Here is a 22,327-nt window from a genome sequence, read left to right on the forward strand (position 1 = left end):
AATTGCCCCAGACGCCAAAGACAATCACAAGGCCTCTTTTAGTTATGTCAGGAACATGGGTGAAACCCCTGATATGCTCTGAATTGTTGCATAACGTACAAAATATAACAACTCTGCTAGACATAGCCAACATCCTAAGACAGATTCAGTGCAAACTTCTCCCCTTCCCCAAAGGAGCAAATGCCTATCCCAACTGAATATAACCTCCTGACGCTCCACAGATACACAGGTGAGAAGCTGCCCTCTCCAAACCCCAAAAAACTACAGCATCTATGGGACCGGACGGGTGTCCTCGAGGCTGTTTCTTTACATGAGCTCCAGTAAGAAGAACTGAACCAGACTCACATTAAGTCACTGTTCAAACTTAGCCTTACACAGGATATGTACCCAAAGTAATGGCGTGCACAGCTACAGTGGTCCCACTCCACAAAGGTGGTGCCAGCAATGGACCCTAGAACTATAAGCCGCCCCACCAAGCCTGACTAGTCTGGTCTGTAAAGCTATGGGCGTATTATCATGGAACTCATAAACAAAGACATTGGGAGCCTCCAGACACTGGACCCTACTCAATTCGGGCTTTGTTAAGGGCAGATCTTGCCTCTTAAACCTAGTTGATTTCTTTGAAACAGTTACCAAAGGAAAACCATAGATGAGGGCAAGGTAGTCCACACAGCCTTTGACACAATACCCACTCTGGCATCATAAATAAAGCACCAGCTTAAATATCAACTCCTATATCACAAGATGGGTTGCAAACTGGCTGAGAGAGATAGAATCCACATGGTCAGAATCGCAGGTGCCATGTCCAAATCAAACCAGTTACAAGTGGCATCCCACAGGGCTCAGTTCTAGTCCTTTCTTGTTCGGTATATACTTCTGAGGTTCAGGCTAACACGGGGATTATGGCTGACAAAGTTCGCAGATGACTGCAAACTGGGGGCCATAATCGAATCTCCAGCTGACACAAGCATCCCCCTAAAGGGTCTCACAGAGACGGATGTTTGGTGCCAGAGCCACGGCCTCAAGCTAAATGCTAAAAAGTGCATAGTCATCCCCTTTGGGAAAAACAAGGTGCCCACAAATTACCACATAGGTGGTAATCCATTAAATCTGGAAGAGTAATTAGAGATTTGGGGACCAACGTAGATAGTAATCTCTCCTGTGATAATCACGTTGCCAAAGTGGTTAGAAAGACCTTCTATATAGCCCACCTTATCACGAAAGGGTTCGCATCTAGATCAAGAGAGGTCATTGTGCCCCTCTACTCGTCACTCATCAGGCCCATAATTTAATATAATGCTCCTTTTGGGATGTACCTTACCCGACACCTGCAGCAACTGGACAGACCCCAAAAGTACCTCACCAAGAGGATCATGGGCTACAAACAGATGTCCTATGCAGCTCGACTAAAGAAACTCCAGCTCTACTCAGTTGCTTACCGCTTCACTCAGAGGCTTATCTATGCCTGATGCAAAGCCATGTCAAACCCAGAATTAATGGACATGCTCCACCTAAAAATTCAAGTCCCTTAGAGCTACCGCGTTCCAGGACCTAAATCTCAGCACAAAAATAAATAGGACATGCTGGAGGGACAGATTCATTTCCCAGAGGCTCCCCTCACTCTGGAATAGAATCCCAATTCATGTTAGACATAGCCCCTCGCTGACCCTCTTCAAGCGAAATCTGGACGCGTGGATGGGAAATCACAAATTCACCCCTGGGATCTCTTCTGTGTTCCTGCTAGACAGAGGCACAGTAAACTAATCTTAAAAGGATACCTTCTGTGACCTACTTTACATAGGCACAGTAGGCTAATCTAATAGGGAGGTGGAAGCCAAATACACCCTGGCTAGGCTTATAAATGCCCTAGGGCAGATAGCCTAGTATCTACCTATGAACGTATGAACCCCACTCTATGGTGTCTTCAGATTGACAGTGAGCAGCAACTATATTACTAGATAAAGTTTCTTACTTGTGTTAAAGCCATACCACAATCCTGTGTTCTTAATAGTCACCCACACGCCTTCACATCTGAGTCTACATTATATGGCTGTCACTTGCCTTACACTTTACCCTCTCTTACAAGCAGTGCTTCAGCTGATTAAGCCAGAATTTCTTGAATGGCCCTCACAAAAAAGTTATAACTATTCTGGACTATCTTTAACTTGTACAGGTCCTTTTTGAAATAAGCCAGTAGGGAAGATGTATGTAGCAATTTGTTTTCTTGTTACTTGGGTAAGACTACTGGTCCAAAGAGAATTTTCAGCGCTGACCTACAGCTCAGTATGGCTTCAGACTGTGTGCACTGTTTTTCAGGAGTGTATCACCCCCTTATATATATATAGATATATATATATATATATATATATATATATATATATATATATATATATATATATATATATGTATGTATACACACACACACACACACACACACACACACACACACACACACACACACACACACACACAAAGGCTCTTGTAGCCTCAGCCTTAGGAACTATGAGTTTTATAATATCACTTCACAGTGTCTCTGTTCTTCAGAGACAATTCCTTAAGTTCTGATATATGTACAAATGTGTATCTTCTCTTATTGTTCCACTAAGGAGTTGTTTATGAACACACGGGGACTACTATTCCCAATGCTGAGCTCCCTAACATCTCATAGTCTGTTGTTTCGATGTATACCATTACCAGTTTCTTGTACTAATCCATTTTTATTTATACCATACAGCAAAAAAAGCCTGTTCAGTTTTATCACTCTTTTGATAAGCTTTGTACACAGGCTGTAGTTTCTGTTTGGAATGTAATTCAGTTTGCGTGTGTTAATTTTTTCCAATGTTTGTAAGTTCTCACATTACTATATTTTATAAAATCGATGATGTGGCATTACTTTCTTATTTACTGAGACAGCATTTTTGATCCTGGACAGCAAGTCTGCAAAAGCTGAGAAATGAAACAGCTATAAAGCAGACATATTCCCTTAAGCTTCAGGAAAAAAACTGCTTGGTGATATGAAAAATGATTGTGTACTACCACTGCCATTTCTATAACATATGGCATAGAGAGATGGGGATCTGACTGCAACCCATACCTGAGTGCAGTTAACAGCTTGAGTGCTGGAGGAGGCAGGTGGAAGGGTAGGAAGCAATCCAGGGAGGAGGGTTTGGGGTTTCTGCTTGCAAACAAGAACCTCCCAGTTGAGAATGGTAGGTATGTCCAGGTCATGAAGCAAGTTACCACTCTGCTCAGTAGTGGGCAGGTGTGGGGTTTGGTGTAGATGTCACCATTTGTAATGATGCTCATGACATCACATGTGTGCTGTACTTTAGTTAGGGTTTCTTCTTTCTTGCATACATAAAGTCCCAATTCCTGGATGTATATATCTAATGTCTGTCTCCTGACCTTCCCCTTTGAATGTTGACAGCAATTGCATGAGGAAGATGCTGCAAGGACATCTCATCCCAGAAGATGAGGGTCCTCCTTTTTTACGAGATATTGCAGGATTTTGCCAGCCCACAGGAGTGGAGGAACAAATAGGGTTCATAGGGGAAGAGTGGCAGGTCAGCAGCAGAGGAGGTATGGGGGACAAAAAAGAAAAAAAGATTAAAGGTATGAGTTTGCAGAGCACAAATTTCTATTTAAATTTCTATTAACAGGCACCACGTTAAAGGATAGTATAACAGACTGTTGAATAAAATGTATACAACAACATCATCGTGGAGGGCACTGAGTATAGCCTAGCTAAGCATATTTGATCAACAGAAGAGTGATAAAACTGAACTGGCTTTTTTGCTACATGGTATAAATCAAAATGGATTAGTACAAGAAACTGGTAATGGTATACATCGAAACAACAGGCTATGAGCAATGGGAGTAGTAGTCCCCGTGTGTTCATAAACAACTCCTTAGTGGAACAATAAGCGAAAATACACATTTGTACAAGTATCAGACCTTAAGAAGTTGTCTCTCTCTGAAGAACAGCCCACAGACATTGCCAACATACTGGCAGACAGGTTCAGTGCAAACTTCCTCCCCCCAAAAGGAGAGATAACTATCCCAGCGGAGTGTAGCCTCCCAGACATCTCAAATGCGCAGGTGAAAGCTGCTCTCTCTAAAGCTAAAAACACAGCATCAATGGGACCGGATGGTGTCCCCGGCTGTGTGCTACACAAACTCAATGAGGAACTAAACCCGCATATAAGGCAGCTGTTTAATCTTAGCCTTACCACAGGAGACGTGCCCAAGGAGTGGAGTACGGCAACTGTGGTCCCACTCCACAAAGGTGGTACCTCTACGGACCCTGGTAATTACCGCCCCATAAGCTTAACAAGCCTGATCTGCAAAGCTAGGAGAGGATCATAATGGAACTCATAAACAAAGACATAGGGGATTTGCAGACATTGGACCCGACCCAGTTTGGCTTTGTCAAGGGCAGATCATGCCTTTTGAACTTGGTCGACTTCTTCGAAACAGTCACCAAGGCCATTGATGAGGGAAAGGCAGTCCATACAGCCTACCTTGACCTTGCAAAAGCTTTCGACACAATACCGCACTTGGGTATTATAGAGAAACTTACCAGCTTAAATGTAAACCCATATGTCACAAGATGGGTTGCAAACTGGCTAAAGGACAGAACCCACAGGGTTAGAGTTGCTGGCGCCATGTCAGACTCCAAGCCAGTCACTGGTGAGTGTCCCACAGGGCTCAGTCCTTGGCCCCCTGTTGTTCGGCATCTACTTCTCAGAAGTACAGGCAAACATAGGAGGACTATGGCTGACAAAGTTTGCAGATGACTGCAAACTGCCATAGTGGAAAGTACATCGGACACAGATATCCTTCAGAGGGGTCTCACGGAAACTGATAACTGGTGCCAGAGCCATGGCCTGAAGTTAAATGCCAAAAGATGTATAGTCATACCCTTCGGGAAAAACAAGGTAACCCCAAGCTACCATATATGTGGCAATCCATTAAGCACAGAAGAGGTTATCAGGGACCTGGGGACCCAGGTTGACAGTGGCCTTTCTTTTGACATTCACATTGCTAAAGTGGTTAGAAAGACCTTCTACATTGCCCACCTGATCATGAAGGGATTCACATCCAGATCAAGTGAGGTCATTGTTCCCCTGTACTCTTCACTTATCAGATCAATGATCAAGTACAATGCCCCATTCGGGATGTATCTCATCCGACACCTGCAGCAATTGGAGAGACCCCAAAGGTTCCTCACCAAAAGGATAAAGGGACTCCAAAATCTGTCATATGCTGCCAGACTGAAGAAACTCCAGCTCTATTCAGTCGCATGCCACCTGCTCAGAGGTGACCTGTGCCTGACATACAAGGCCATGTCCAACCCGGAATTAATGGACATGCTCCACCTCAAAAAATCCAAATCTACCAGATCCACTAGAGCAAGTGACTTAAACCTTAGCACGGATATAAATAGGACATGCTGGAGGGATAGATTTGTCACCCAGAGACTCCTATGCTGTGGAATAAAATCGGTCCATGTGGTAGGAGCACCTCGTTAGCTCTGTTCAAGAGAAATCTTGACCGGTGGATGGGAGATCGTAGGTTTACCCCGGGAATCATCTCTGTGTCACTGCTGGACAGAGGCACAACAAACTAATGGGCACAGTATTTTTTAACATAAGGGGTGGCGTAAGCCACAAAACTTTGGGCTAGGCTTATAAATGCCTTAGGGCAGATAGCCTGGTATAAACCTATGAACCTATGAACCTATGAACAGAGACACTGTGAAGTGATATTATAAAACTCATAGTTCCTAAGGCTGAGGCTAAAAGAGCCTGTGTGTGTGTGTGTGTGTGTGTGTGTGTGTGTGTTTATCTATATATATATAGGGGGGGTGATACACCCCTGCAAAACAGTGCATACAGTCTGAAGCCATACTGAGCTGTAGGTCAGGGCTGAAAATTCTCTTCAGACCAGTAGTCTTACCCAAGTAACAAGAAAACAAATCGCTTATTACATCTTCCCTACTGGTTTATTTCAGAAAGGACCTGTACAAGTTAAAGATAGTCCAGAATAGTTATAACTTTTTTGTGAGGGCCATTCAAGAAATTCTGGCTTAATCAGCTGAAGTACTGCTTGTAAGAGAGGGTAAAGTGTAAGGCAAGTGACAGCTATATACTGTAGACTCAGATGTGAAGGCGTGTGGGTGACTATTAAGAACACAGGATTGTCGTATGGCTTTAACACAAGTAAGAAACGTTCTCTAGTAATATAGTTGTTGCTCACTGACTGTCAATCTGAAGACACCATAGAGTGGGGTTGATAGATTTATTTCTTATTGTGTATGAAATCCTTTATCAATGTCAGTAATTTTATTTAAAACTAATGGTATTTGATATTTATTTATGTAAGTGGACTAGCATAGCAATTTACATGTTATGAAAAATGTGATAATAATGTGCACTCTGCTCTGTCCTTAATCTCCTCCCGTTTATGAACTATGTAGGAATTGGGGAAGATGCCAGATCCCTTTGTCTTACTACTACTATTAGGGCAAAATGCAATTTGTGTATACCATTGACATGGGAAGTATAGCTTAAATGTACATAGTATAGTGTTCTTAACAGTTACCATATAGTGGCACTGGGGAAGTTTGTAGCAGTAGGCTTATGGATCTACAGGTTATGTGTGAGAGCTGTTCGCCTAAGTAATAAAGTATCTGAAATCACTTTTGTAATACAAGCAATTGTTTTATTTTATATTTTAAAAGGAAAAGGAAGACCACTGTTCTACAAACTGAATTTATGCTTTCAAAATGGGATTTATCAAATGGGATTGCAGTGATATGATGTGTGCAAAAGTCAGCTTTTGTGTAAGAAAGTTAACTTTTACACTGGATAGGGTGAGTTGAGGGTTATGTTATTGACTGAGGTATAATGACTTCAAAATTTGTATATGTTATTAAGGATTAGTGGGCAGTCCCCCCCCCCCCCCCACGTAATGGACTGGGGAGCTTACTGTCAGTAACATATTGATACCTTTTCCATTTGGTGCCTTTTTGATCACATTGAAGTAAAACCACAACTGGTTCATATTTGGTTCAGTGAAGCAAGGTGCAGCTGTCGTGTATAAGGAGGACAGGTAGAAATGGTTAGCATATTAACATTTTTTCAAAACCATTTACAGGTTTGAACTGTAGGGAAAGTCTTGCAAAAAGGATACATTTTTTATATGGAGTAGGCAAAAACACCTATCAAAAAGTGTATCCTGTGTTACTGTGTTAGCAGCTAGAGATTTCCCTATTTTGACAAAATATAATTTGTTTCTCTGACAACAATGGATATCAGCCTGTAGCACTAACTTGTCACTGTGCTCTGTGCTCGCTCTCTACCCTACTGAATGATCAGTGTAATTGAATTACCCAGCCTTGTATATTAGAAAAAACACATTTCAAATTCAGGCAGGTAGTTTAAACTAGCAAACCAATTTGATGAAAGCTATGGGCCATGACATTTATAATTTAGAGATCCTCTAAACAAATAAGTACAACATTCCATTAATGAAACCACTGACATGAATAAAAAAGATAAAATTTTAATGAGACTTCTATATTTATTCATACATTTGTAAAATCTAGTATGCGTATCTAGGAGAGTAGTCACAATACCCCTGCATTTTTGATTATGAAGATCATTTTAACTCCATTTTAACTATCCATTACCTTATTATAATAGTGCCAATAAGTAAATAATTTTCTTCAAAAAAAGTATTCATGCTCCACGAAGTAAAAGCAGAGAGCAATTTTATTGCCAAAACTCCAAACACAGATAAATCCAATACAAGTTAAGCGCTTTCACCCGGAACACTCCCAGGCTTCATCAGAACATTGCACATAGCGTTTCACACATATTTAAGTATTAAAACAGCCAATCACACGTAACAAGAACCCCCACCTGTATAAGTAAAATGTAATACCCCACCAAAATAATAATTGTCATAATTTACATATATATATATATATATATATATATATATATATATATATATAAACGTAAATGTAGTACTATTTATTTAAAATACAAAAAATCTATTTAGCTGCTCTTAGTTTCAGTAGGCTGTTAATACTAATATGCTCATTTAGTCCAGGAGATCTTCCTCCATCCAACTTTATCTGATAGAATAGTTATTTATATTCTAATCTGGCTTCCCAACTACCACCCCTAGGATCCTGAGTCATTTATTCTAAAACATAGAATAAAATTTTACCATTGTTACATGATTTATAATGCCTCTACAAGACATTAGTTTCTTTTTGTTGTACTATGTCATAGGAGTGCTCATACACACGTTTCCTAAGGGTCCTCTCCGTTTTCCCTGTATAGAAACTTAGACATGAGTCACATGTTACCAGGTACACTACCCATCTGCTGTTGCAGTTGTAGTGCCCTGTGGTGTTCAAATGTATGTTCCTAGCTTTTAAAATAATTCCCTCATTGTCAGCCATGTACCTGCATTGATTGCAAAAACAGTATCTGTGAAACACTATGTGCAATGTTCTGATGAAGCCTGGGAGTGTTCCGGGAGAAAGCACTTAACTTGTATTGGATTTATTTGTGTTTGGAGTTTTGGCAATAAAATTTCTCTCTGCTTTTACTTCATGGAGCCTGAATACTTTTTTTTTTGTGGTCTGTTCATTGAGATACTTTTCTTCTTCACCAGCATGTGTGTTCCAGCTGCTTCATTTGTATTCTGTTTTTAATATTATCTTGTCAAATTCTAGTAAATGCAGCCTTCATGAAGTGATATTTTTAAAATTGTTACATTATTTTTATTGGAGAACTCGAAAGCTTCTGTTAGTTTATTTCATAATAAATGATTGTAGTAATGCATCTTCCAGAGCAGTATGACATGTATTCCCCCTGCCTCTTGAGTGGCTTGGGGATTAGCTCGGTAAGTATGATAATGCTTTGCAGGATGTCACTTTTTTTTGTTCTGTTTTTCCCTGTTGCTCTGTAATGATCCTAGTCTCTCTCCCAACCAGGTGGCCCATTTGTTCCTCTTCACTGGGGTGGGGATCGACCAGGAGAGACATCTTTTTAGAGAGCCATCCAGGGTGGTTTTAGAATTCCACCATGTAAAGCACCGAGAGCTGAGTCCTTAGCCAGGTGTTCAGCAGTAAAGGACATCCCATCACTTCCACAAGGAGTATTTCCTCTTAAGCAGCATCGCCCCCACACATAATCACACATATGGGCAGTAGTTTCCCTAATCTCTAGAAACTGCAGTGTGTGCCCTCAAGTCTGTGCATAACTTCCACCTACTCCAAGAGAGATGGGAAGGCCACACTCATTCACTCCCTCCCTTCCTGCCCAATTCCTTTAGTGTCGAGTTTCTAGTCAGGACTCCATCCTCTTTATCATGGAGCCAGACCGTGTCACAATTTTTTGTTGAAGTACGTGAACTGGGCTACTATGGATCATTTTTCAGTTATAACTTTGATGCTGTTATATGAAACAAAGATGCAAGGAATCTGAAAAAACAGAACAGTGTTAGGCTTACCATTTAAAAAAAAAAACAAGAAGGGTTCATTGATTAAGAAATAAAACTGTTGAAAGTGTTTGTGATTATCTTCTTTCAAATGATACTGCTGGGATTCCATCATAATTTTGAGGACAGAAATTGTTAACCAAGGATGTGAAATTTACTCCCTACCCCCTTCTCTAAGAGGTTGCTTTCAAGCTTGGAAGTGTGGGACATTGCCCCCAGATGGGGTGCAGGGGTATAGCCCCACCAACAAATATATACTTTAAAAATATTCCGGTTAACAGCTTTGGGATTCACAGTTTCAGTCATTGAAACTGTAATACAATGCCATTACTTTTTATCTGTAGCTAGATAGCTTTCCAAGAAGAATTTTGGGGAGTTATTTCAAAGCAAACACACAAGCCTTCATCCTAATTACTGTCTTTTTGTTAGTTTACAAGAATTTCTGACATCAGTTTTTACCTAATTGCGGTTTGGGATGTTCATTAACTTTGGCCTTGAATTTTATTAGCTGAGATGCTGATTTTCCAAGACTAACTACTAGCTTTTGCAAATGTACTTAATCACAAAGGAAGAATAACCGATCTAATGAATAATACATGGCAGTGTATTGTAGCTATAATGTACTCTGAAAAAAATGTAGACGTGCAGTATTTCTCCCTCTTGTAATGTTATTTGAGCAGTTTGAGGATATGTAATTACAGAGATTGTTAAGGCAGGAAGAATGAAAAATCATTCTGATTCAATAGCACTGCACAATAATGTGCTGTGATGAACAGGAGGGTAAATATAATACTGTCCCATATCTAGCGTGGCTTATCTAGCATGGTCTTTTTAGTATTATTTATTTATTCATTCATTCATTCATTCATTCCTTCATTCTTTTGTCTTCTAAATGGTGAATATTAACAATGTTTGCTTGCACTCCGAAAGGGGATATCACCACCCTTGCCTTCCTCACATTAATAATATTTATTGTAGTAAGCCCAAGGACAGATTGACCAAAGGTAAACTCTTGGACTTCGTTTCTGAACTTCTGCCATGTTGTGTCTTTCGGCTTATCCCGGTTAGGGGTCGCCACAGCGTAACTCTGGTCCGCTAATGTTTGGTAGTGGATTTTTACATGCCGAGTTACCAGCCCTGATGCACAACCTTCAATGAAGGCACACCAATTCACGCATGCCTCCACACAGAAGATGGTTTAGCTGAGAATCAAACGCGACAACGTCTTGCTGTGAGGCGACAACACTACCACAGCACCACTACCGCGGGTTCTTAACTTCTGGAATTACTTACAATTCTCCAAACTAGTTCCAATATTATCTCTGAGTTAAAACATCTATGTATTTACTGCATTCATCTTTTCCCCTCCTACATCTCTGCTCACTGGTATCCCTCAAAGATTTACTTTTTCACTCTTGCTGTTCTTAAAATTTATTAATATTATCACCAACATCTTAGCTTTCAAATACTACCAGCTTTGTAGTGTGTCTAAGTAAGTCATATAAGACTTGATGTTTTGCAATAACTGGCTGGTAGTAAATCTCAAGATCGGTCTCAAAATATATATGATATTATGATGAATACAAAAAAATTGGCCTCTTAACTCATTACACCCAAGTAACACCTGCAGGTGTTTCTGCAGTTGTACCTTACTCACACCTCTAGGAGTAAAATATTCCTTATTCATATCTATATTAATAATTCCAAAAACATTCAACATACTAAGTATTAAAATATTTTATCTTAAAGCTTATACAATGGCAAACACAGCTGCATTAAAATATGACCTCTATAGAGTGCAGGTAAAGAGATATTGTTGATTGTATAATATTTATATTTTTATAAAATTCATGTTTCTCTAAATATCTTGACCACCAAGCAGCACAGACAAAACATAGTCTCATATGAAAGCTCTCAACCAGATGAAAATGCTGCAGACAGTATGTGTGTAACTTAAATGACTGCTGAGTAATTATAAGTTGTTTATAGGATTTTACAAATGTAGTAGTTACTATGTTTACTGTGACTTATAAAATTAATTTTAAGACCTAAAAATCTAATGAATACTACCACAATAAAAAAAAGAATTTGTACTGAAGAGTTTGACATTCACATTTCTATTGTAACCCATATGGTTCCAGAGATATAAACATTTGTTTGAAATATGAGGACATAATTTGATTTTATCAAAATGTTTAGGCTCCGCCAATTGGAAGTTACACTACAAACTTCCAGATCTAGACTGAAGGGATTAAGTTAACTATACTCTTTCCTCTCTTGCCATGATCAGACACCACTGCTGAATGTGTCCTTTAAACATTTAGATATCTAGATAAATCCAATGGTTTCTTTTATACTGTAAGTCAATAGTGGGATAAGCAGCCAGGTTCCCACAAGATGGCTGCTTAGTCTCAGAGCTCCCATTCAGAATTGCAAAAATAAAAGAAAAATAAAGAAAAATGAAAAAAAAGCCTCTAAAAGGGAAATAAAATGGATGCTGCCACAGATGACAAAGTAAGGAGCAGCTCTAGGGTAAGAGTTGAATGGTTTTATTTGGGGGGGGGGGGGGGCAAGATATCTCTCAACTGTACAGATTTTCACAGAATGTACAGATTTTCACAGAATGTCCAGATTTTTGCCTCATATTTTTGGTCTGTTTCTCACAAAATTGTAGTTTTCTGGCAAATTACTGAGGGTTGAAGTCAGAAAATAATGACCATCATTTGAGTGTTGGGATGGAAGAGTTCAGGAAATCAGGAACAAGTAAGATTCTGGATACAGGTCCTTAAGGAAGAATAACAACAACCATATCAAAAATAATTTTTATAAGGTAACAGAAAGTATTGTAAGAAGTAAGCCAACACGGGAAAAGAGAAAGTAGATTTTGCTTATAGGTATGACTGCAAGTTGGAATATAGACAATACGCAAGAGGGGGCTGGAATTTACTGGAGAAAATTAGCAAATAAGCCAAGGTATTGGGAGTAAGTAACTAGAGAAAGTAAGGTAACAGAATTGGAAGAGGCCAATCACAAGTTTGGACTACTGGTTGGGTACTGCCTTCTCTACCAGTGACTAATATCAGAGTATAGACAAAGAGAAGGGGATAGGACAGTGCTAACTAAAAGACCTGGTCTGGTAGAGTTTTTAGTTGAGACTAGAGTAGAAACTGCTGTTAAAATGGGATAATTAGTAGGGGTTGTAAAATATTTCACAATAACTATAAGAATCAGTAAGATGTGGTTAGAAAAGATGAGGAAGACAGACTGGAAAGGCAGCATACTAAGGAACAATGGAAGGACATCTGTATGGCTGTAAACTATGCAACAAAGTCCAGAAGGTTTAGGCTTTTTATTTTGAAATGTTTGCATAGGTATCTTTATACCGCAAGCAGACCTCAGAGGAATGTTCCTCAGGTAGACAGCAAATGCTGGAGGTGTGATAGGAAAAAGAGAGGTAATGTGAGCATTGTTTTGGGAGTGTAGCAGTTTGTCAAATTTAAAGGAGAACCAAACCCACAGAATGAAAAAAAAATGTTTATTTCATCAGGTCTTGATGTTTCCTACATTTTAACACCATTTTGGGACTCTGTATACTTTTTAAATATTTTTAAATGTAATTCCAGAGTCTGCCCACATGGGGTCCAGCTTCTTGATTTTTTTAGTCGACTTCTAGGTATCCAACATTGTCATATTTGGCTTTACAATATTACAAAATAGCCCCTAAGCTCCTATCAATGCATTGACTTTACTTTTCAAGTATACCCTGTGTGATGTACCTTCTCTGGGCCAGTAATCAAGGAGCCTCAATCCTCACCACTGACACCGGTGGGGAACATTCACAGTGAGAAAACTAGACACACACAGTATTTTCAGATGCAGCTCTCTGCACCAGGTACACCTTCTCTTAAGAGTGCAAAGGGAATGCACACTCCAGTCCTGGGGCTGGGGTTTCTCTCCAGGCCCCAAAATAAGAGTCTCCACTGACAATCCACTACAGAGCTGAGTGCTTAGCCAGGTGCTCCAAACCAAGTCCTCCACCGCCCTCACTGTGAAGTCAGTGCTCTGTGTCCCTGTTCAAAGTAGCTGTCACACCTACTCTTTTATGATTTGAATTTTCGCACACACACACACACACACACACACACACACACACACACATACACACACACACACACACACACACACAAACACACAACTGGAAGAGGCTGGGAGAGCTTACCAACTCTTGACACCTCCACCCAGATTGGAAGGTAGATTCACTGCCACCAGAACTCCTGAAGCCAGCTACTTTAAGGATCTTACAAGGGTACCCAATTACACTTAGTAAAATTAATATTTATACAAATTGTAGTGTTAACCAAGCGGAAAGACTTTCAGGAACATGGAGCCACAGTGCCACTAAGTAAATGCAAGTACTCTCAAAGGTTAAATATCTTCTAAAAGACCAGCCACAATGAAAGGTTTAGATATATTTAATAATAAATAATACAAAACATGAAAAGTCACAGGAAATATAATAAGCAACACAGATGGAAATACTCGGACAAAGAACTACATTAACTAATCACACTATGTTTTTCTAAATGACTGAAGAATTACTGCTCCCTAGATACTTACTAAAGCAAGGAAAAGTGAGTTGGATGGGTGTCTTGTCAGGTCCAACAACAAAGTGCACACCTCACATATCTCACTAGTATTCAAATACAATTAGAATTACTGCTCCCTAGATACTTACTAAAGCAAGGAAAAGTGAGTTGGATGGGTGTCTTGTCAGGTCCAACAACAAAGTGCACACCTCGCATATCTCACTAGTATTCAAATACAATTTCTGTGCTAGCTACAGAATGACATCATATCTGGTCACCTGATGCTGTTGTTCCATTACTACCCCCTCACTGGAACCTGAGCCAGGATCTGGCACTGATTATCACAATTCGCACATAGCTAAGGTTTATTACAGCATCTGGAAACTGTAAAACAATTCCAGCACTTCCACCCTTCCTGCAAAAACTAACAAGCTGTTCTTTGGCAACATTCAGACCTGTGAGATAAAATATTTTTGGTTTAAACCAAGTCAATTTATTTCAGGCTATTTTTCTTAAGATTAGCTGGGCTGAGATTTAACCTCTTCCCTTCCAGTATCCGCTTTTAAAATATGTACATTTCATGCGTTATAACAATACAGTCTGACATACATATACGTTTCTTTTCTCTCCAGCAGAATGCACTGTTGGTGTATTTTTAACACAAGCAACTTTACAAATACACTTTGACACAAGCATCTGTACAAGTCAGTTTGACATTCAAATGACATATATTTTTTTACAAAACTCCAGCTAGCTAGCTATATTGATACATGTTACATGTGCACTGCCCTACTTTTCCCTGGCACAGCTGGCACTACCTCATATCATCATATCTTTCCCCCTTTAAAGACTCGAGCTAGTTTTTCAAGTGACCCTGGAGAAATGTTGCTTGAGAGAAATGAACCTGTCTGGGAACACATTAACCCATATCCTGTCTTGAGAGCCCATCTGCATTGGCATTGCTGACCTCACTAGGGTGCTGCAGTGTCATGTCATATGCCTGCAACCCTAGGCTCCACCTTAATAACTTGTCATTTTGCTGTCTGGCTCGATGTAGCCATGTTAAGGGATTGTGGTCTGTAACCACTGTGAATCCCTTCCATACAGATAGGGCTAAAGTTTTTGCAGTGCCCACACTATGGCTAAACATTCTTTTTTACAGCTACATAACATTCCTCCCTGGTTTAGAGTCTACGGCTGAGATTACAATAGGGTGCTCTTCTTTCTCTGAGGAAACCTGGCTGAGTAAAGCCCCTACCCCATGGTTTGAAGCATCCACCTGCACAACAAATTATTTGCTGTAATCTGGACTGGCTAGTGCAGGGGGTCCTCCCAAAGCCCTTTAAGGCTTTTGGAATGCCTGCTCACAGGCTGGGGTCCACACTACCTTATCTGGCATGTTTTTCCTCATTAGGTCTGTGAGAGGAGCAACTATTGTACTATAACTGGGAATGAACTTTCTATATTACCCTGCTGTCCCAAGACTGCCCTCACCTGCTTTTTGGTAACAGGGGCTGGCCATGCCTGAGTAGCTTCCACTTTTGCAGGTTCTGGCCTGATCTTGCCACTCCCCACTCTGTCCCAGGTAGAGGCCTCTGCTGTACCCACCTGACATTTGCTGGTCCTAGTGGTCAACCCTGCCCTTTGCAGTCTGCCCAGGACCTCCCTGACATGTTGAAGGTGCTCTTACCAGGAATGGCTGTAGATGGCAGTATTGTGCCACTAAGCAAGGGCATAATCTTCTGCTCCTACTAGGATACAATCTGCCAGCCTCTGGAAGGTCACTGGGGTATTTTTCATCCCAAAGGTCATCTTCATAAACTCGTATAATCTGAAAGAAGTCACAAAGGCTGACCATTCTCTAGTGGTGGGAGTCAAGGGCACCTGCTAGTAGCCCCTAGTCAGATACTTAGCCCCACCCACCTGCTCTAAGGCTCTATCTGTCCTAGGCATGGAGTAAGAATCTGGCTAGTGTGATTGTTTGGTTTTCTGTAGTCCACCCAGAACCTGGTGCTGCCATCCTTCTTTGGTACCAGCAACACTGGGGAGGCCCAGAGACTGCTGGACTCCTAGATTACCCCTAGTTCCAACATTTCCTGTATCTCCTCTCTCACAGTCCGTTTGATTTGCTCAGGTACCCTTTAAGTTGCTTGCTTGATAGGTCTTTGGGGTCCTGTATCCACATGGTGTTGAACCAGGTGGATGCACCTAGGTTTACCAGTGAACATGTCCCCAAACTCCTGTAACACTGCTTAGATTTTTCAGACCTGGGAAGGGGATAGCCACTGGGACATTGCTACCCCTTCCACTGAGGTGTGAGTCTGAGCCTCACTGAGGAGATCAGTCGTCAGATCCCCCTCAGACTCCTCCTACCAACCACTTCCTCTTTATCATGGTAAGGATTAATCATGTTAACATGTTAACATTGGTACAATTTGTGCCCCTGCCTTCTGCCTAGCAGTTTTACCATGTAGTTAACATTACTGACCTTCTGACCTTCCGTACCACTTTGAAAGGGTCCTTCCCAAGCTGCCTGCAGTGTATTGTATCTGACAGGAATGAGCACCATAACCTGCTGCCCCACAGCATACTGTCTGGCTCGAGTATTCCTGTCATACCAGACCTTTTTGGGAAGTTGTGCTCCTGCCAGGTTCTCCTGCGCTAAGCCCGTGAGCTCCTTAAGCCTTGTCCTGAGGTTTAGGACATATGCCACAACAGACTTCTTGTGTGGTTCACAATCATCCTCTCACTCATTACAAATCAAATCCAAGGCCCCCCTCGCCCTATGTCCATACAGCAACTCAGAGGGTGAAAAACCTGTGGATTCCTGGGGCACCTTTCTGTATGCAAACAGCAGAAAGGGTAAACCTTTGTCCCACTCTCTTAAACTGGTCTGCAAATGCTCTTAGCGGGGTCTTCAGTATAGAATGTAACCTTTTTGCAGGACCATTAGTCTGAGGGTGTTAGGGGGAAGTCTTCACACCACAGCACTCCCACAGACAGGCCAGCAGGTCTGACATGAAATTGGCACCCTTTTGTCAGTCAGTATTTCTCGGTTTCCAATTAAGGGGAGATTTAATTGTGAGTCAAGGGGAATTGTGTATTTGAGCACTTGCTGGAATTGCCCAGCTTTTTATGTTGGCAAGATGGAGAGGCCATTGAAGCATAAGATTTACGAGCATGTTTACAGTATCAATAAGATGAATTTGAATAATGCTCTGTCTAGACATGTGAAGGTTAATCCCACCCATGAATTTCTCTTTCTTGCTATTGATAGAATAGCTGAAAATGGGGGAGGGGGTCCATCATCCCTAAAATTGGATGAAAAAGAATTAGCCTGGCAGCTTAGACTTAGTGCTCATACTCCCCCAGGACTCAATAATAGCTTATCTATTAAATGTATCCTTAAGTTAAAATCTCTCACTAGATAAATTGTTTTATTGTATTCCCTAAAACCTTTCACTTGATAAACTGATTTTTAATTTTCTAGTTTTGAAGGTTATTGAGGTGTTTTTCCTGTTTTTCCCCTTTTAAGGCTTTTTTAAACATTTATGGGGATAATTATAATTAATTATTTATAGTATGAGTTTTTAGATATGTATTTGTGTACATTATTTTGTTTCATCCCTTGAATCAGGTTCTAAAACTGTTATGGATTGATAACTTTCAGGTTTACTGTATGAATGCAGTATACATGTAGCCATTATTTAGTTGCCGTTTTAATTGGAGGTAGAGTTTGCTCTTTGGATGTGATGATGTCATATGCTTTTAGTATTTAAGTATCCAATTGTATTGGAGTATTTTCTGATGAAGTTTGCTTAATTCAATAAACAAAAGTGCTTACTTAAATTTATTCTTGTGGCTCAGAGTGTTTTTTTCTTCAATTTGGTCTTTTGGAGTTTATTCATTTGGATGTTTTTAGTGTTTACATTTTGTGTTTAATATTCTGTCTGTTCTTTAATTAACATTTGCATGTTGGTATTCCAATATCCCATTGGAGTGGGCGGAGTTACCTAATTATGTATGCACAGTGTTATGTTAATCAATGTACATATTTGTACCTATTTTTCATGGGCCTTTGTACAGATATTTGATGTTTCCAGGTTGAGAGGTATGGCCAAGTACAATTTCCCTTATGAGCACACAGGGAATGCACACATCAGTCCTGGGGCTGGGTTTTCTCTCTAGACCTCACATAAGACTCACCATTGACTACTACAGAGCTGAATCCTTAGCTGGGTTTTACAAACCAAGTCCTCCAGTGCTCTCAGTGTCCTGTTCAAAGTAGCTACCACACCCACTCTTTTGAGATTTGGATTTTCACACACACACACCTGGAAAAGGCCGGCACAGCTTACACTCTCTGACACCTCCACCCAGACTATAAGGCAGATTCACTGCCACCAGAACAACAAAAGCCAGCTACTTTAAGGCTCTTACAAGGGTACCCAATTATGCTTAGTAAAATTAATATTTATACAAATGGTACTAAAAAAGTACAAGTACTCTCAAAGGTTTAATATTTTCTAAAAGACTAGCCATGTTGAAAGGTTTAGATATATTTAGTAATAAATAAAAAACATGAAAATACTAAACTATTTACAATAAACACCAGCATTTCAATCACAGGAAATATAAAAAACACAGATGGAAAGACTCAGATACATAAAAAGTACATTTAGCTAATTTCACTATATTTTCCTAACTAACTGAAGAATTACTGTTCCATAGTTACTTACTAAAGCAAGGCAAGATGAAGTGGATGGATGTCTTGTCAGGTCCAACAACAGAGTGCACACCTTACATATCTCACTAGTATTCAAATACAATTTAAGTGCTGGTTACAGAATGACATCATATCTGGTTACCTGAATTTGCGGTTCCCCTACTACTCCCTCACTAGAACCTGAGCCAGGATCTGGCACTGATTTGTCATGTGGCGAATGGAGGTACTGCCCGCACAACAAGCTGGAATTTTGTAAATAATTATATGTCACTTGTGCACATCAAATTGATTTATACAAGATGCCTTTGTTGCAAATGTATTAGAACTGTATGCCATACAAGATGCTGGTATCACAAATGTATTACAACTGTATATCATGTGTATAGCAACTATACTTTAGAAAAATATCTGAAATTAATTCACTTTATAGGCTAGGATATAAAAATGTTATCTCACAGGTTTCAATGCAGCCAGAGACACAAAGTCTGTACTAGGAAGCTTTCTGTATTGTCTTTGGGGTGAATGAAATACTACTCTGGAATCATGGAGGTATGAAATTGTTTTATGACTTCCAGCACCTGCCACAGGTCTGAGCAAAGGCCTTTGTGTGTGTATTTTTACGGACAGGTGCCTAAACCCTGCCAGCTTCCAGCAATGGGAGTTTGCCTGTGAACTAGAAGTCAGACAACAAGAAGTGATGTCATTCTGCAAGCTATCCCAGCAGTAATATTTTAGATATTATTTTGAGAAGTCTGTTATTGAGACAGAGCATTCTGTATTCTGTTTTGCGCCTGACAAGAAGAACCATTCACCACATCATCTGCCTTGCTCTATTAAGTAAGTAGGGAATAATAACTCTCTTAGATACAGTCAGGAATATAGAGAAGCTTAATTTAGATATTGTTTTTATTTGTCTGAGCCTGTCTTTCAATGTTATTTTAAATATTTCCTGTGGTTTTGTACTCTGATGTCACTGTGAATATATACTTAGTATTTTCTTGTTCTTTTATTATTTATTATTAAATATATTTAAACCTTTCATTGTGGCTGATTTTTGTAGAGATGTTTAAGTTTTGAGAGTACTTGCATATTTATTTGGTGGCACTGTGTGAACCACTCTTAATAGCCTTGCTCTTGATCAAATTACCATTTGTATTGATATTAATTTCACTCAGTATATTGGGTACCCATTGGAGAGCCTTAAGGTAGCTGGCAGGAGTGTCTGGTGGCAGTCATAACTACCTTATAGTCTGGGCAGAAGGGGGACATAGCTAGTAAACCTGTGCCAACCTTTCCCGTGTGTGTGTGTGTGTGTGCGTGTGTGTGTGTGTGTGTGTGTAAATCAAATCTCAAGTGTGTTAGCTACTTGGGCAGGGACACGAAGCACTGGTTAGACGGAGAGGGTGCTGGAGGCCTTGGATTGGACACTCAACTGAGATCTCAACTCTATAGCTGTGTCTGTGGGGAGTCTTTCTGGCGATCTGGAGAAAAAGGGAAAAAACATCCCCAGACTGACTGTGGTCTCTGTGTTCTCTTAAGGGAAATGGCATGCAGATAGCTGCATCTGGAAATACTGTGTGTGTGTGCATGCTATCTGACAGTGAGCATCCCCCACATGTGCCAGTGGTGAGGATTTGGGCTCCATTATTATTGGTCCAGAGGTAGAGGGTTGCCACATATTGGTTGCCAGTGCTGGGATATCCACGCCACATATTGGATGCTAGTGGTGGGATATCTACATTGCATATTGGTTGGCAGTGGTGGGATGTCCACATCATATGTCACAGTACACTCAAAGAACTTTAGCTAAGGTGTATTACAGCATCTGGAAACTGAAAAACAATTCCAACACTTCCACCCTCCCTGCAGAAACTAACAAGCTGTTCTCTGGTAGCATTCAGCCTGTGACATAAAATCTTTATGGCCTGAACTAAGTCATTTAATTTCAGGCTATTTTTCTTAAGGTTAGCTGGGCTGAACTTCTGAGCTTAACCCCTTCCCTTCCAGTATTCTCTGTTAAAATATATACATTACTACAGTTACAATACAGTTTGACATACATGTATATGTCCAGCAGGACCTACTGTTGATACATTTTTAACACAAGTAACCTTACAAATGCATTTTTAACACAAACATCTGTACAAATCAATTTGATATTCAGTGACATATAATTATTTACAAAACTCCAGCTAGCTATGCTGGCATACGTTACACTTGCACTGCCCTACTCTCCCTGGCACAGCTGGCACTACCTCACATCATCACACCCTGCTTTCTTTTAGTCATTCAGGTTTAATTACCATGTCTTGCTTTTCAATGACTACTTAAAAGACAAACAGGGATAATTACATAAAACAGGATTTTCAGTGCCTGTTACTACTTTTTTCTTTTTAAAGTGGCCAGTTTTCATTCCTTTGTTACACCTGAGTTGTAGTCCTTAAACACATCTTTCCTCCCTCTAAACACCTCTCCTCAAAGTAGCAGATTGGAGCTGTTTGCTGCTGTGATTGATAGATCACAGCAGGAGACAAAGTTCATGTGTTGAGAATACTGTTTTGTGTGATTATCCCTGTTTGCCTTTTAAGTAGTCTTTAAAAAGCAAGAAATGGTAGTCAGTGCATTGACAGGAGCTTAGGGGCTATGATGTAATATTATAAAGCCAAACAGTGCATTGTGGGATACCTGGAGGTAGACTAAAAAAAATCAAGATGCTGTACCCCATGTGGCAGACCATGGAATTAAATTAAAAGAAATTATATAGAGACCAAAATGTGGAAAATATCACGATTTGATGAAATGAACATCTTTTTTCATATGTGGCCTTTCTTGTGGTTGTTCTAAAAAAATCACTACAGAGTATGTTGTGAAAATGTTGGTGGGGGGTCAAATGGTTGTAGCTACTTCGAAATTGGTTCTTTTTGAGGTGGGAGAAGGATATGAACTTTGCCTAGACACAGTAAAAAGCGTTACTAAATCTAATGCCATTGGCTGCTGCAAAAGCAATTACTAGAAAATCAAATTCTAAACCAGCTGTAACTGAGAAATACTGAATATTTAAGTATGATAAAGAACATGGAAATAAATGAAACTTCTTGAGAACAATAAACAAAGAGGGAGGAAAAAGTGAGACAGATTTCCAGGAAAGGCAGAATTGAACAATGTATGTAATGCTGGAGTGAATGAGAATTGTTATAAAGTCTGCAGCCACTAATTGAAAACAATGAAAAATGTCACTGTGGTCTGTTGCGCTTTTCTATTAACATTCATGTACCTATGTCATTGTTTCAGTTGTGATTTAATAACCATGTTAAAATATAATGGAAGAAAAGGAAAAAAATCTTTATAAATATCAATGGAGTGGCAGGAAATGCTAACTACATGGAGCTTGTAGTATGGCTGGCCACAGGGAACTGAGACATTGCTAGAGAAGCTGGTAAAGCAGCAATGGGATGGAAGATTTGAGAGAGAAAAAATTGACATGTCGCATGTGGGG

General features: G+C 40.0%; 1 protein-coding gene across 1 annotated transcript in view; it reads left to right on the forward strand.

The window, feature by feature from the left end:
• PAM (peptidylglycine alpha-amidating monooxygenase) overlaps window positions 1-22,327 on the forward strand; it is a 2,584,515-nt gene that overhangs the window by 1,053,831 nt on the left and 1,508,357 nt on the right. The window lies entirely within an intron of this gene.

This window comes from Protopterus annectens, chromosome 2.part2 (assembly GCF_019279795.1).
Source record: "Protopterus annectens isolate FY-2018-M chromosome 2.part2, PAN1.0, whole genome shotgun sequence".
NCBI lineage: Eukaryota > Metazoa > Chordata > Ceratodontiformes > Protopteridae > Protopterus > Protopterus annectens.